Below are 13687 nucleotides of genomic sequence, written 5' to 3' on the forward strand. Positions count from 1 at the left end.
GTCAAGGTGTAAGCTTTACACCTCTAAAGGCCTTGAAACTTGAAGAAGATGATGGATATAGACTTGCTCTTTGCTTCCTTGCACCACAAAGAAGTTCCTTTCTTCACAAGCTTCACCAAATCAAGATCCAAGATCAAGCCAACAAGCTCATAATCATGGAAGGGATGATAAAGTTTCAAAATGAAGAGATGGAGGCTGATGGAGATGACCTAATTCAAGAATTAAGGTGCTTAAATATGGGAAAAACCCTAAAAATCATGGGCTTAGGCTGCAACAGCCAACACGTTGTGGCATCCTTCTTGCCACGTCGTGGTGTCCATCTAGACACACGCCCATTATATGCCATGGTACATCGTGGTCATCCATTCACCACATCGTGGCATATGGTTTTCCTCAAAAACCTTATCTTTAACCCCTTAAGGTCTTCAACTGATCCATTCTGGAAAATGGCTGTTACACCACCAATATCTGAACTCCAAAAGAATCTAGCACGAAGTGTTTCAAGAAGTTTAATAACAACATTTGTGACCTTGAAGATAGAAATGAGATAAATAGCAATATTGCCCATAAAAACTTTAATCAAATTCATACTACCACCAATAGAAAACAGCTTAGCCTTCCAAGAAAAAAATTTCTTCACAAATCTGCCAACCAAGGGTTGGTAAGAGGCCACTCTATTGATGTTACCGCCCACAGTAACCCCAAGATACAAAAAAGTAAGACGAATTACACTACAACCCAACATTTCAACAACCCTTCAAACATGCTCAAAATCCACTCCAAACCCAATTAACTTACTTTTAGATAAGTTAATTTTCAACCCGGAAGCCATCTGAAAAACTGTAAGCATACGTAAAAAATTTCTCGCATTTTCTACCTTCCAGTCACATAAAATAATGGCATCGTCTGCATGTAACATATGAGACACTTCTAAACCAGAATATCCAATAGAAACACCTTTAAACACCTGAGATTTGCTAGCTTCTAACAAACCAATATAAAAACCTTCCATAGCCAAAACAAAAAGAAAACGAGATAAGGGATCTCCTTGAAGAAGGCCTCATTGAACCTCAAATTCATTTGTGGGAGCCCATTAACATCGACCGAAGATCTAGAAGTACTAAATGTTGCTCTAATCCAATTGCACCGAATATCACTAAACCCCATCTTATACATCACTTGAAAAAGAAAATCCCAAGGAAACAAATCATACGCTTTTTCAAAATCCAACTTAAAAACCATAAGCTTCTTTTTGCACCCCTTATAATGAGAAATGATCTCACTCAAAATTAGTGGGCCATCAAGAATTTGATGACCCTTAATAAAAGGCGACCCTTAACAAGGACCGAAGCTTGACACCCAGACATCAGGTATTTTCCAATTTGACCCAAAGTATAAAATTTGTCGCAAAGTTGGTCCTTACACCATGCCTACGTGGGGCGTACGCATGGCATAGTTCATTAAAAGGGTCGTGGGTGAATGTGAGTACGTCGGACGTACTCATGATGGATGCAAGCCGTACTCAGTAGATATGCAAACCCTAATTTTTAGGGTTTGAGCACTATTTAAGCATACTTAACCCTCAAAATCCTTTCCAACTCCAACCTTCATCCTCCCAAATCGATCCATTGCAAACCCTAGTGTTCATTTGTGAGTTCTTGAGCCATTTGTGTGTTTGGTGTCCATCCTTGAAGGAAGAAGATCTTTGTGGTGCGTTTGAAAAGCTTCAAGCCTTGTAGTGTAACATCCCGATGTTGATGTACTTGAGGCTAGCTAGGGTTTCAGGGTGGAAACCCTAATTCCTTAGCTTATGGCCTAAGCAAGTCCATGAACCTCCTTTCCTTAGGCCTTGGATAAAAATACCTAGAGCCTTCTAGGGATTTTCGGCCCATCCATATAAGGGTGATCCAATGGCCCAAAGCCTCAAATATCAAATAATTACAAAACAACCCCTACACTTTCAATCAGTTCCTTTAATCCCAAAATTAATTCCAAATTAATTTCTGATTATATACTAATTAATAATATGATTCCTAATTAATATATTATTCTTATAATATATTAATAATCATATTTATGCCCCAATTTATTATTCTTAATAATAAATCAGCCTCTCTCCTCAACAGTCATCCTGTCTAGTCACCAGTATGAAGGCAACCCAAAAGGACCATTGTGACATCCCCAATTTCACGGCCAGAAAAGACCGATTTGTTTATGCTTTGTTTTTAAAATCAGAGTAATCTTTTAAAGAAAATAGTTGCGGAATTTGTTCCCAAAAAAAATGTGATAAGAATTTATCAAAGCATTTCTCAAAGAGAATGTATTTTTATTTAATAATAAAACCTCGGGATGTCATGTTCCGATACAGACATATAAGCATAAACATATCATACATTCATTTACACTAGTGAATTACATCTCTTTTAATCTCTCAGTGAAATGGGTCTTCGCATCGATACCTGTGATACAAAGAAAACTGAGTGGGTCAGGCTTGGGAGCCTGGTGAGCATATAGGGTTTTCAACCCACAATAATACATTTATTATATTCAATCATCAAACAATCAACCCAAACACCCATCCCCATATCTCCTTTATTTCTTAAGGGTTTACCCTAAGAATCAACTATCCTTCATCCATTCATTCCTAAGGATTTATCTACGGAATTGGCACGAAGTCCATTGCTGCCAAAGTTTATCTATCAGGTACTAAGTCCATAATTACCAACATTTATCTCTCAGGTACTAAATCCATAGCTATCAGGCGCTAACTCCATAGTCACCAAGGTTCACTTAACAGTAGGCGCTAACTCCATAGTCACCAAGGTTTATACAATAGCCGCTAACTCCATAGTCACCAAGGTTCACTTAACAGTAGGCGCTAACTCCATAGTCACCAAGGTTTATACAATAGGCGCTAACTCCATAGTCACCAAGGTTTACTTAACAGTAGGCGCTAACTCCATAGTCACCAAGGTTTATACAATAGGCACGAAGTCACATCGTCGCCAAGGTTTATACAATAGGCACTACGTCTCATAGTCACCAGGGTTTACTCATACCATCTCTCATCACACACCAACTATTCCATCTACCCATGTTCTACCCAACATATTTGTAGATATAAAATACATATACAGTTTAACTCATTTAAAAACTATATAAAACATCCATTCCACACTCATCTCAAATAAACAACAATATATAAACACATAGCACGTATTTCATAGAAAATACTTCATATTTATGTGTTAGAAGAAAGTGACTATACACTCACTTGATTAGACGATTCTCGGAAAGCACTACGGCTCTTCGAGTAGTAATTATTCGGTGAAACCGTGATCTCTTCACACACCGGGCTTCTCGCGGGCAGAGCTTCGGCTCGGAAACTCTTTTCTTCTCGGGATCTTCGGGCTTCGGGACTTGCTTTGTGTCTCAGGATGATACCGGGGCTTTGGGGGGTTAAAATAGGGCTTAAAGAGGGTATCGGGAGCGGGAGAGAAGAGATAGAGCAACCAAAATCGGCTGACCCTCGATTTCTATTTATAGGGTCATTTTTCAGCTCTCACGTCGTGAATTTTAAGTTCTCACGTCGTGAATTCAATAGTCATCAGGTGCGTCATTGCCACTTGCGTCTGTCAGGCTCCAGAAGTCATAAATACTGAGTTCACGTCGTGAACACTGTATTCACGTCGTGAACTCTGATAGTTTTGGGGTTTCGCGCCCCGAACTTCAGAAATTCATAACTTTCGCATACGAACTCCGTTTTCGACGTTATTTATATCCACGCGTAGGTGAGATTATGCTCTACAACTCTCGTTTAGACTCCGTTGGCTAATTTTGACTTTAATTTTAATATATTATTAATATATTATTTTTAGTAGGCCGGGACAGGAAAACTCCGTTCGAAATTCATAACTCCTTCATCTGAACTCCGTTTTCGTCTGTCTTTTTATCGTTGGACTACTATTGATGAGATATTCAATTCTCATTTAGAAAGTTTTGGCTAAATATCGCTCGACCTCAATCTCGAGTTTCGGGCTGCATACTGCTAATGCTGAAACTTCGAAAAATCATAACTTCCTCATACGAAGTCAGATTTAGACGTTCTTTTTATGCACGCTCTTGGTTTAACATATTCTACGACTTTCATTTAGATCACTAAGGCCAAATATCGCTCTAACGTAAATTCACTATTTACGTCGCGCTGTGTCGTGTCGGTTCTGTCGCGAAACTTCGACATGTCATAACTTCTTCGTTATAACTCGGATTTCGGCGTTCTTTATATGTACGGAATCCTTGTAACATATACTACAACTTAGTTAAGATTACTCCTTCTAAATAATCTTCCATCAAAAAGTCATTTTTGATGCTTATCGTCTCTAAATTTACTAGCCCGGATCTACGGGCGTTACAACCATGCTACTATCGGGTCAAGTACATCTCAATTATAGTTATGGGCTTAGACACCTAATCCAACAGTCTCCCACTTGGATAAGTCTAATAACTATAACAACCAATGCAACTTCAAATCCGATTAGCAATCGTAGCTCTCAAATAGCCGTTGTCGAACTTTGATGCGTCCTTTAGATATGGGATCGTACAGTCCTCTGTTCTTCATGATATCGTGTGGACAAAGACATGGAATAGAGTGATACTAATTGTCCAACTGTTTGTTTCCCGATTTCTGATTTGTTTTTTCATATAACTTAATTGAACACATCAATTCAGTTCTGACCGGGCCCCGCACATAAGTCAACACAAAATCATCGAGGGGCCCAAGATATCGCTTTTAATCCTCTTAGGATAAAAGGAATAGATAAACTTCGACTTATATGCTTGTACTAATTACTTGTTAAATTATACACACAATTATGTTTTATAACATCAAGTTACTGATGCGTTTACGTACTATCAATGTACAACCAACTCGTAAGCAACAACTCATATATCTTGGTTTGAAGACTATACGATATTATCGTCTCACAATCACTCGTGATGAATTCCATGAAGTGATTCATATGAGCGTGGGTTTAATCCAATACTCAAATCTTATTTCAAAAGCACTCATGAATGTTGCATCAAGCTTTTGCTATGTCTAACACCTTAGACAATCTACAAACCAATTCATGACAATCTAACCTCATAACTTACTTCGAAAGTATGATTGACTGTGGATAATTCGCATAATCTTATTATTCAGGAAGTAAAACATGAAAAGATGAAACACAAAATAAACAATTGACAAAGGATAGTAAACTTTACTCATAAATAAAACTCTTATTACTTAATCATCAAATGTCAATTAAATTTATTTATTACAAGTTTCTAACTATCTATCTAATCACTAAAACTAATATCGTCTCTCAGGCCAATGCTCCTAGCATGTTGAAAATGCTTAACCCTACTCAGTCCCTTCGTAAGGGGATCTGCTCGGTTCTCTTTTGACGATACCCTCTTCACTACGAGGAGTCCCTCTTCTACACGATGTCTTATGAAGTGATATTTTCTATCGATGTGCCTGGATCTGCCATGATCCCTTGGTTCCGTGGTTAAGGAGACCGCACCCTCGTTATAACAGAAAATCTCCATAGGCTCCTTTATAGCTGGTACAACTCCAAGGTCTCCAATGAAGTTCTTTAGCCATATTGTCTCCTTCGACGCTTCGCTTGCTGATAGGTACTCTGATTCGCACGTTGAATCAACTACAGTCTCCTGCTTGGAACTTTTCCATGTTACTGCTCCTCCATTCAGGGTAAATACCCAGCCCGACTGAGAGCGGAAATTATCTCTGTCGGTCTGAAAGCTGGCGTCATTATACCCTGTCACTCTCAAGTCATCACTCCCACCGAGGGTAAGGACCCAGTCCTTAGTCCTTCGTAGGTACTTAAGAATGTTCTTTACTGCTATCCAGTGAGCTCTACCAGGATTCCCTTGATATCAACTAACCATGCTCAAAGCAAAATCCACATCAGGGCGAGTACATGTCATAGCATACATGATCGAGCCAAAGGCGGAAGCATATGGCACTCGACTCATCTATGCCATCTCGGCATTGGTACTCGGAATCTGAGTCTTACTCAGTTTGGTATTGCTCTGGATAGGCAATTCTCCTTTCTTGGAATTCTCCATGTTGAAACGTTTCAACACCCTGTCCAAGTAGGTACTTTGACTAAGTCCTATCAGTCTTTTACTCCTATTTCTCAAAATCCTTATCCCCAGAATGTAAGCAGCTTCTCCGAGGTCCTTCATAGCGAAACACTTCCCAAGCCAGGACTTAACTTCTTGCAAGGTTGGAACGTCGTTTCCTATGAGTAGTATGTCATCCACATAAAACACCAGAAAGCTAATTATACTCCCACTAGCTTTGACATATATGCATGACTCATCTTCGCTTCTTGAAAAATCAAACTCTTTGACTTTCTCATCGAAACAAAGATTCCATCTGCGAGACGCTTGCTTTAATCCATAGATGGATTTCTCAAGCTTACACACTCTATTAGGATACTTCACATCTGCAAAACCCTCTGGCTGACTCATGTAAACATCTTCAGCCAACTTCCCATTAAGGAAAGCGGTTTTGACATCCATCTGCCATATTTCATAATCATGAAACGCATCTATGGCTAAAATAACCCTTATAGATTTGATCTTGGCTACTGGTGAGAAGGTCTCGTCATAGTCAACTCCAGGGGTTTGAGTAAAGCCCTTCGCAACCAATCGCGCCTTATACGTGTGTACTTTCCAATCCATGTCGGTCTTCTTCTTGAAGATCCATTTGCACCCGACCGTATTACGACCTGGTACATGGTCAACCAAGTTCCAAACTTGATTGTCATACATGGAGTAAATCTTGTTGTCCATCGCCTCTTTCCACTTTGCAGACTCTTGGCCCGCCATGGCTTCCTTGTAGTTGTTAGGTTCATCCAAAATTACCAGTGTACTATCACTGATAAACGTATCACCTTCAGTTGTTATATGGAAACCATACAACACAGGTGGAACACTAACTCTACTGGAACATCTTAGAGGTAAGGACTCGTCAACTGGTTCAACAGGAGTCTCATCCTCAGGTTGAGCGCTAGTGTTAGAGATTCCTTCATCGCTTAACTCTTGAAGCTCTTTAAGGTCAATTTGCCTCCCACTATCCTCTGTGCATATGAGTTTTCTTTCATGAAAGACACCCCTTCGTGCTACGAAGACCACGTTCTCACTAGGTCTATAGAGCAAATATCCAAAGGATTTCTGTGGATAGCCGATGAAAATACAACGCTCACTACGAGATTTGAGCTTGTCGTGAGTCTCTCGTCTTACAAAAGCCTCGCAACCCCAAACCTTGATATGTGACAATGAGGGAACTTTCCCTGTCCACATCTCGTGAGGTGTTTTGGCAACCTTCTTTGTTGGGACTAGATTAAGGATATGGGGGGCAGTCTCTAAGGCATACCCGTAGAATGAGATAGGTAACGAAGCTCGACTCATCATGGAACGAACCATGTCTAACAAGGTTCGATTGTGCCTCTCAGCCACACCATTAAGTTGTGGTGTCCTAGGTGGCGTCAATTGTGAAACAATTCCATATTCCTTAAGATACTTGCGAAACTCGATACTAAGATACTCACCACCTCTATCAGATATGAGCTTCTTTATCTTCCTGCCCTATTGATTCTCTACTTCTTTTTTAAACTCTTTGAACTTTTTAAAGGTTTCTGAATTATGCTTGATTAAGTAGATATACCCATATCTGCTATAATGATCAGTAAAAGTCACGTAGAAGTGATTCGCATCCCTTGTGGTGGATCTGAAGGGTCCACATACATCTGTATGTATGAGATCCAACAAACCCTCTCCTCTTTCACAAGAACCAGTGAAAGGTGACTTGCTCATCTTTCCAAGTAAACAAGACTCACACATGTCATATGACTTTAGGTCAAATGACTCCAACACTCCATCCTTTTGGAGTTGGGCTATGCGCTTCTTGTTGACATGTCCAAGACGACAATGCCACATGCATGCCTTGTCTAAACCATTAGATGAATCAATATGCAACAAATTATTTCCTAAGTTGTCTACAACCATCACAGTTTCATATATACCATTACAAGGCAATGCTTCAAAATAAAATTTATCATTATAGAAAGCATTTATAGAACCAATTTCATTGTTAAACGAAAATCTAAATCCTTGTTTATACAACCCATGAAAAGAAATAATGTTTCTCGCCATTTCCGACGAGTAGCAACAATTGTTAAAATCTAACCCTAACCCATTACATAGAAATAAAAAATAAACTCCAATCTTGGTGATCGGTGACGCTCTCCTATTCCCCATGATCAAGTTCATCTTCCCATGCTCCACATCCCTACTTCTTCTTAGAACCTGCAAATCAGAACAAATGTGAAAACCACATCCTGTATCAAGGACCCAAGAACTAGCATGTGATGAGTTGTTAGATTGAATAGTGTAAATACCTGCGAATATGGGCTTTATCTTCCCACCTTTGGACCCACTTCGTTTCCAATTCCCTTTTTCATGACAATGGAAGCACTCTGCTTCCTTTGGATAGGATGAGGGGGTAGTAGAACCACCTTTGGACCCACTTGAAGAGGATCCATCATGAGACTTTCCCTTGTGATTCTTTGAGGGAGCTTTCCTCGTCTTCCCTTTCCCATGTCCAATTGCCATGACTGGGGCAGCAACAGCAGGAGTGGGTACAACATGCTTGCCTTTTAAACTACTTTCAGTAGTTCTCAGTAGGCCTTGAAGCTTGCTTAGAGTGACTTCCTCCTTGTTCATATGATAAGTCATCTTGAAATGATCATAACAAGGAGGCAAAGAGCGTAGGATAATGTCAATAGCCAACTCTTCATCAAAGTTGACATTCAACTTCAGCAAGCGGTCCACATACCTTTGCATCCTTTGCAAGTGGGATGTGATGGACTCTTCATCCTTCATTTTTGTTGTTCTCATGGAGGCAACAATTTCGTACCTTTCTTGTCGAGCACTTTGATGGTACCTTTCCATCAAGTCTTGGTGCATCTCGTAAGGCCAGAAGTCCTCGTAGGACTTCTGAAGCTCAGAAGTCATAGTGGCTAGCATGATGCACGACACCTTTGTCGCGTCCTTCTCATGAGCCCTATACTCAGCCAGTTGCTCAGGAGTAGCAGTTTCTTCATCAATCTCCTTCAGCTCTTTGTCGAGGACATATTCCTTTTCCTCGTATCGAATGGCCATGCGAATGTTTCGAATCCAGTCATTGAAATTCGACCTATCAAAAATGACCCTCCCACATAAATTCATGAGGGAGAAAAAGCCAGTAGAGTTGGAGTTTAAAGCGTTGTTTGAGGTAGACATCTGAAAAAGAAGAACGAGTTTTATTAGATAGAAATTCCTTAATATAACACCTAAATCAAAATATTAAGGCTAGAACCCAAACACAATAATTCACAATTCAGAAAAGGGATGCTGTAATCTAATTGCAAATTATTTGAAGGGAGGTAAATGACGATTTACCAATTTCACCACCAAAAAACAAAATTTGAAAGAATTAAGTTTTATGAAATTCCTAGTCATTTGATATTCATTGAACCTTTCAATGACATGTTTAATCTCGATTATGCCCTTCAAGTTTGTGACTGGGATACCGAGGATCACAAACAAGGTGTGAATAACCATGCAAATGTGCGTGGTACTCTCGATGTCATTTATCAATTAATCAACGTGCCGGTTAGCCACATACACTCCATTGATCTATGATAATTCTCGAGCTACCCTTCGCCACCCTTTTTAGTCCAAATTAGTGTGTCGGTTAGGCACACACGCTCCACTAACGACTTGGCAAGGTGCAAAGTGCAATTTCATGGAATAGCACCATTTTCACATTTTTCCTAAAGTAACTAAGATTGGGAATTTATGAAAACATTTAGTTACTTTCATAATTATCATTATACTTATTAATGAGAATTAATGTCCTATCCTACCCGTTTGGCTAACGACCCTCCACTAGTCAAGGAAGCGGTGGGTGAGAGTGGATCCCCATTCAATCGCCATTTTATAGGCAATTTCCTTATACCCCATTTATAGACCAGCTTCGTGAATGATGCCTACTAACGGTAAGACTAACTTATCTTATACATATATATGAGTATTAATCTTTTAATATTATAATAGTATAATGGTGTATTTTAAACATTTCAAAATACTAGGGTTTTTAATTCAATTTAAATTTTTTTCGAAAATTAATGCCTTTTAATTTTAAAATCTTAAATATTAAAAACTTTGATTTAATAATTATCCAAAATTAAACAATTAATTTAAATTATTAAATCTCTTAGGACTATCCATTAAATTAAATAAATAATTTAACCTAATCCCTTTATCCCCTAGATTTCAAAAATTTGGGAAGGGATATTTCAAAATCTTTAATTATCCACTTAAACAATTAATAAGATAATTACCAAAGATAACATTATCCTAATCCCTAAAATTTTGAAATCTAATCTTGGGGAGGAAGGTATTTTTGAAAACCCTAGGGTTAACCAACCCTAAAATCGAAAATATGGGGCCAAAGGAAAAGGGTTCAAAAACCCTAGACAAATTTCGAAAACTAGGGTTTTGAAACCCTAATTTCGAAAATCCAAGCCCTAGGGTTTATTTGCCATAAATCCTAATTTGTCAAATTCATACTTTTTTATCATATCTAATTGAAAACAACAACCAAAGTCTCTGATACCACTTATGGGTTTTATACAAACAATCCTATGTGTGTATGCAACCCTAGTTTTGGATCTATGTTTTCTCTATTAGACATACAACAAATGAACACAAAAGAAAAACCTAACATGCATCTAATATTTCGAAATTCACAAATAAAAGATTAGAATACATACCTTTGTTGCTATATAGTAATTACAACTAGTTTCTTGAACTTCCTTTGATCTTGAGAACAAGTACCACAAATATAGTACCGCTAATGGCTCACAAACACACTAGAGTGAAAAGATGAATATGAGAGAGAGGAGAGAGGGTAGGTTGATCCAAAAATTGGCACTTCGAGGGTTTCCCCAAGGGGTGGACGAAATCTAGAGCGTAGGGGGCTTATTTATACTTGAGGCTAGCTAGGGTTTCAGGGTGGAAACCCTAATTCCTTAGCTTAGGGCCTAAGTAAGTCCATGGACCTCCTTACCTTAGGCCTTGGATAAAAATACCTAGAGCCTTCTAGGGATTTTCGGCCCATCCATATAAGGGTGATCCAATGGCCCAAAGCCTCAACTATCAAATAATTACAAAATAGCCCCTGCACTTTCAATCAGTTCTTTTAATCCCAAAATTTATTCCAAATTAATTTCTGATTATATACTAATTAATAATATGATTCCTAATTAATATATTATTCTTATAATATATTAATAATCATATTTATGCCCTAATTTATTATTCTTAATAATAAATCAGCCTCTCTCCTCAGCAGTCATCCTGTCTAGTCACCAGTATGAAGGCAACCCAAAAGGACCATGCTACTATCAGGTCAAGTACATCTCAATTATAGTTATGGGCTTAGACACCTAATCCAAAAGTATTTTCAATTTTAACCCTATGTATGAAAGAATATTGCATTTTGACCATTGGGCTTGAGAAAGTTGCAAGAATGGCCCATATTGGCATTTTGGTGATTTTGGCCAAAAGCCTAGTACACTGGGCATACGTTGTGTACGCTGAGTGTACTAGGGCGGACCTTAGTATGCTAAGCGTACACTGTGTACGCAGGGTGTACGTAAAGAAACCTCAAACCCTAATTTTTAGGGTTTCGTCCGTATATAAGCATCATTATCACCTCATTTATCATTCCCTCATCAACCTCCATCTAATTAAACGCCCCTCTAGCAAACCCTAAGTGAGAAGAGTGAACTTTGAGCTCATTTGTATGCTTTGGTAGTGTTCTTGAAGAAGAAGAAAAAGTTGGTACAAGGACTTTGGAGCTTGGATGTAACACCCAGAATCTAGAAGGCCAAGAAAGGAAAAAAAAACCCTAACTAGGAAGGCTACTCGTCGAGCCCAGGGAGGAACTCGGCGAGTAGGAGCGAAGTTTAGGGCACATATTAAGTGACCTACTCGACGAGTCGGGGGACCAACTTGACGAGTTGGTTAGGGTTTGGGAAACCCTAAATTCTGGACTTGGTACCCTATTTAAACATCCTATTCTCCTCCTTTGGGTTCCATTCCCAACCCCCATTGCCCAGAACATAAGCCACGGAACCCTATAATTCTTATTGAGTGTGTGAGCCATTTTTGAGTGAGTTGAGGTGCTCTTGGAGACTAGAAGAAGAAAAAGGAGTTTGAAGGTTCAAGGAGAAGTTTGTAGATCCAGCAACACCATCTCATTTCCATCATTCTATGGTAATCAAGTCTTCATCTTGGCTTAGAGTTTCTTAAATCTATTTATGTCCCTTTTATGAGAGTTTTGGTCCATGGAGCTTGATCTATGGGACAAGGACGTACCAAGCAACATCCTTTCAGATCTGGAATCCCTAAGGGTGGTTAAGCCATAAAGGTGCAAGCTTTATGCCATTAGAAACCCCCATGAATCCTGTAGACTCCATTTTAGGGCCATTGGAGCCAAATGCCCCATGCATGAATGTCAAGTTTGTAACTTTACGTGTATTATGGACCCTAGGAGTCCAGATCTACGTTTTGGATGTGTTAAACCCGAATGAATTCAACTGTATGGACATGGACCTTGTGGGACTCGGCGAGTTGTTCTTGGGACTCGACGAGTCGGGGTATGGTTCCCCAACCCTTTTCTGCTTGGATCAAACTGGTTGAGTTTTGAAGAGGACTCAACAAGATAGATGTGAAACCAGACCTGGAAATCATTGAACTCGGCGAGTTCAAGGCAAGTCCTAACTTCATGAAGACGTACTCGATGAGTTCATAAGGAACTCGGCGAGTCCAGGGCTAAATGTGTCTTCTTGCATGAAGCAGGACTCGACAATTTCAAGTATGAACTCGGTGAGTCAGATGAAGAAGGTCTCGACTTTGCATGAAGGAGAACTCAGCGAGTGCGTGCAATACTCGGCGAGTAAGATCGAGGTTCTAGTGTTTTGAGGATTTGGGGACTCGGCGAGTTGTAGGGTCAACTCGGCGAGTTGAGTCAACTAGACGTTGACTTTGACCCAAAGTTGACTTTGACCAAGGTTAACCTAGTTGACTTATGAAGGCATTTGGACAAGAGTATGTGAGGGGTGGAATGGTCTTCTACCCCAGTGAGGACTTACGATTAAGTTATAAGAATCCCATACTTAATTAAGTTGTATGATGATCGATAGCTCGGGGAGTCGAGAGATCAGCAGTTCAGGGATCTGCCAGCTAGCAGCGAGGGGTTTATTCGCGGGATTCAGCAGTCAGCTTGTGAGGTGAGTCTCCTCACTGTTTGTATGGGTCTACTACCACAATGCCGACCCATTTAGTTTATGTTTGGTAGGAAGACCCCGGGGTTAGCCCTAGGCACTATGTATGAAAGACCAGGAGGTAGCTCCTGCCACCCAGTATGTTATTATGTATGACAGGAAGACCCGGGGGTTAGCCCTAGGCAATATGTATGAAAGACCAGGAGGTGGCTCCTGGCACACCTTATGCTCATTAGCTAAGTAGAGTAGTATGTATGCTAGTTGTCTTTGTGATACTTGCATGG

The sequence above is a fragment of the Lactuca virosa genome, chromosome 4, assembly GCF_052849685.1.
Source record: "Lactuca virosa cultivar CGN04683 chromosome 4, Lactuca_virosa_CGN04683_v6, whole genome shotgun sequence".
In the NCBI taxonomy this organism is placed as follows: domain Eukaryota; kingdom Viridiplantae; phylum Streptophyta; class Magnoliopsida; order Asterales; family Asteraceae; genus Lactuca; species Lactuca virosa.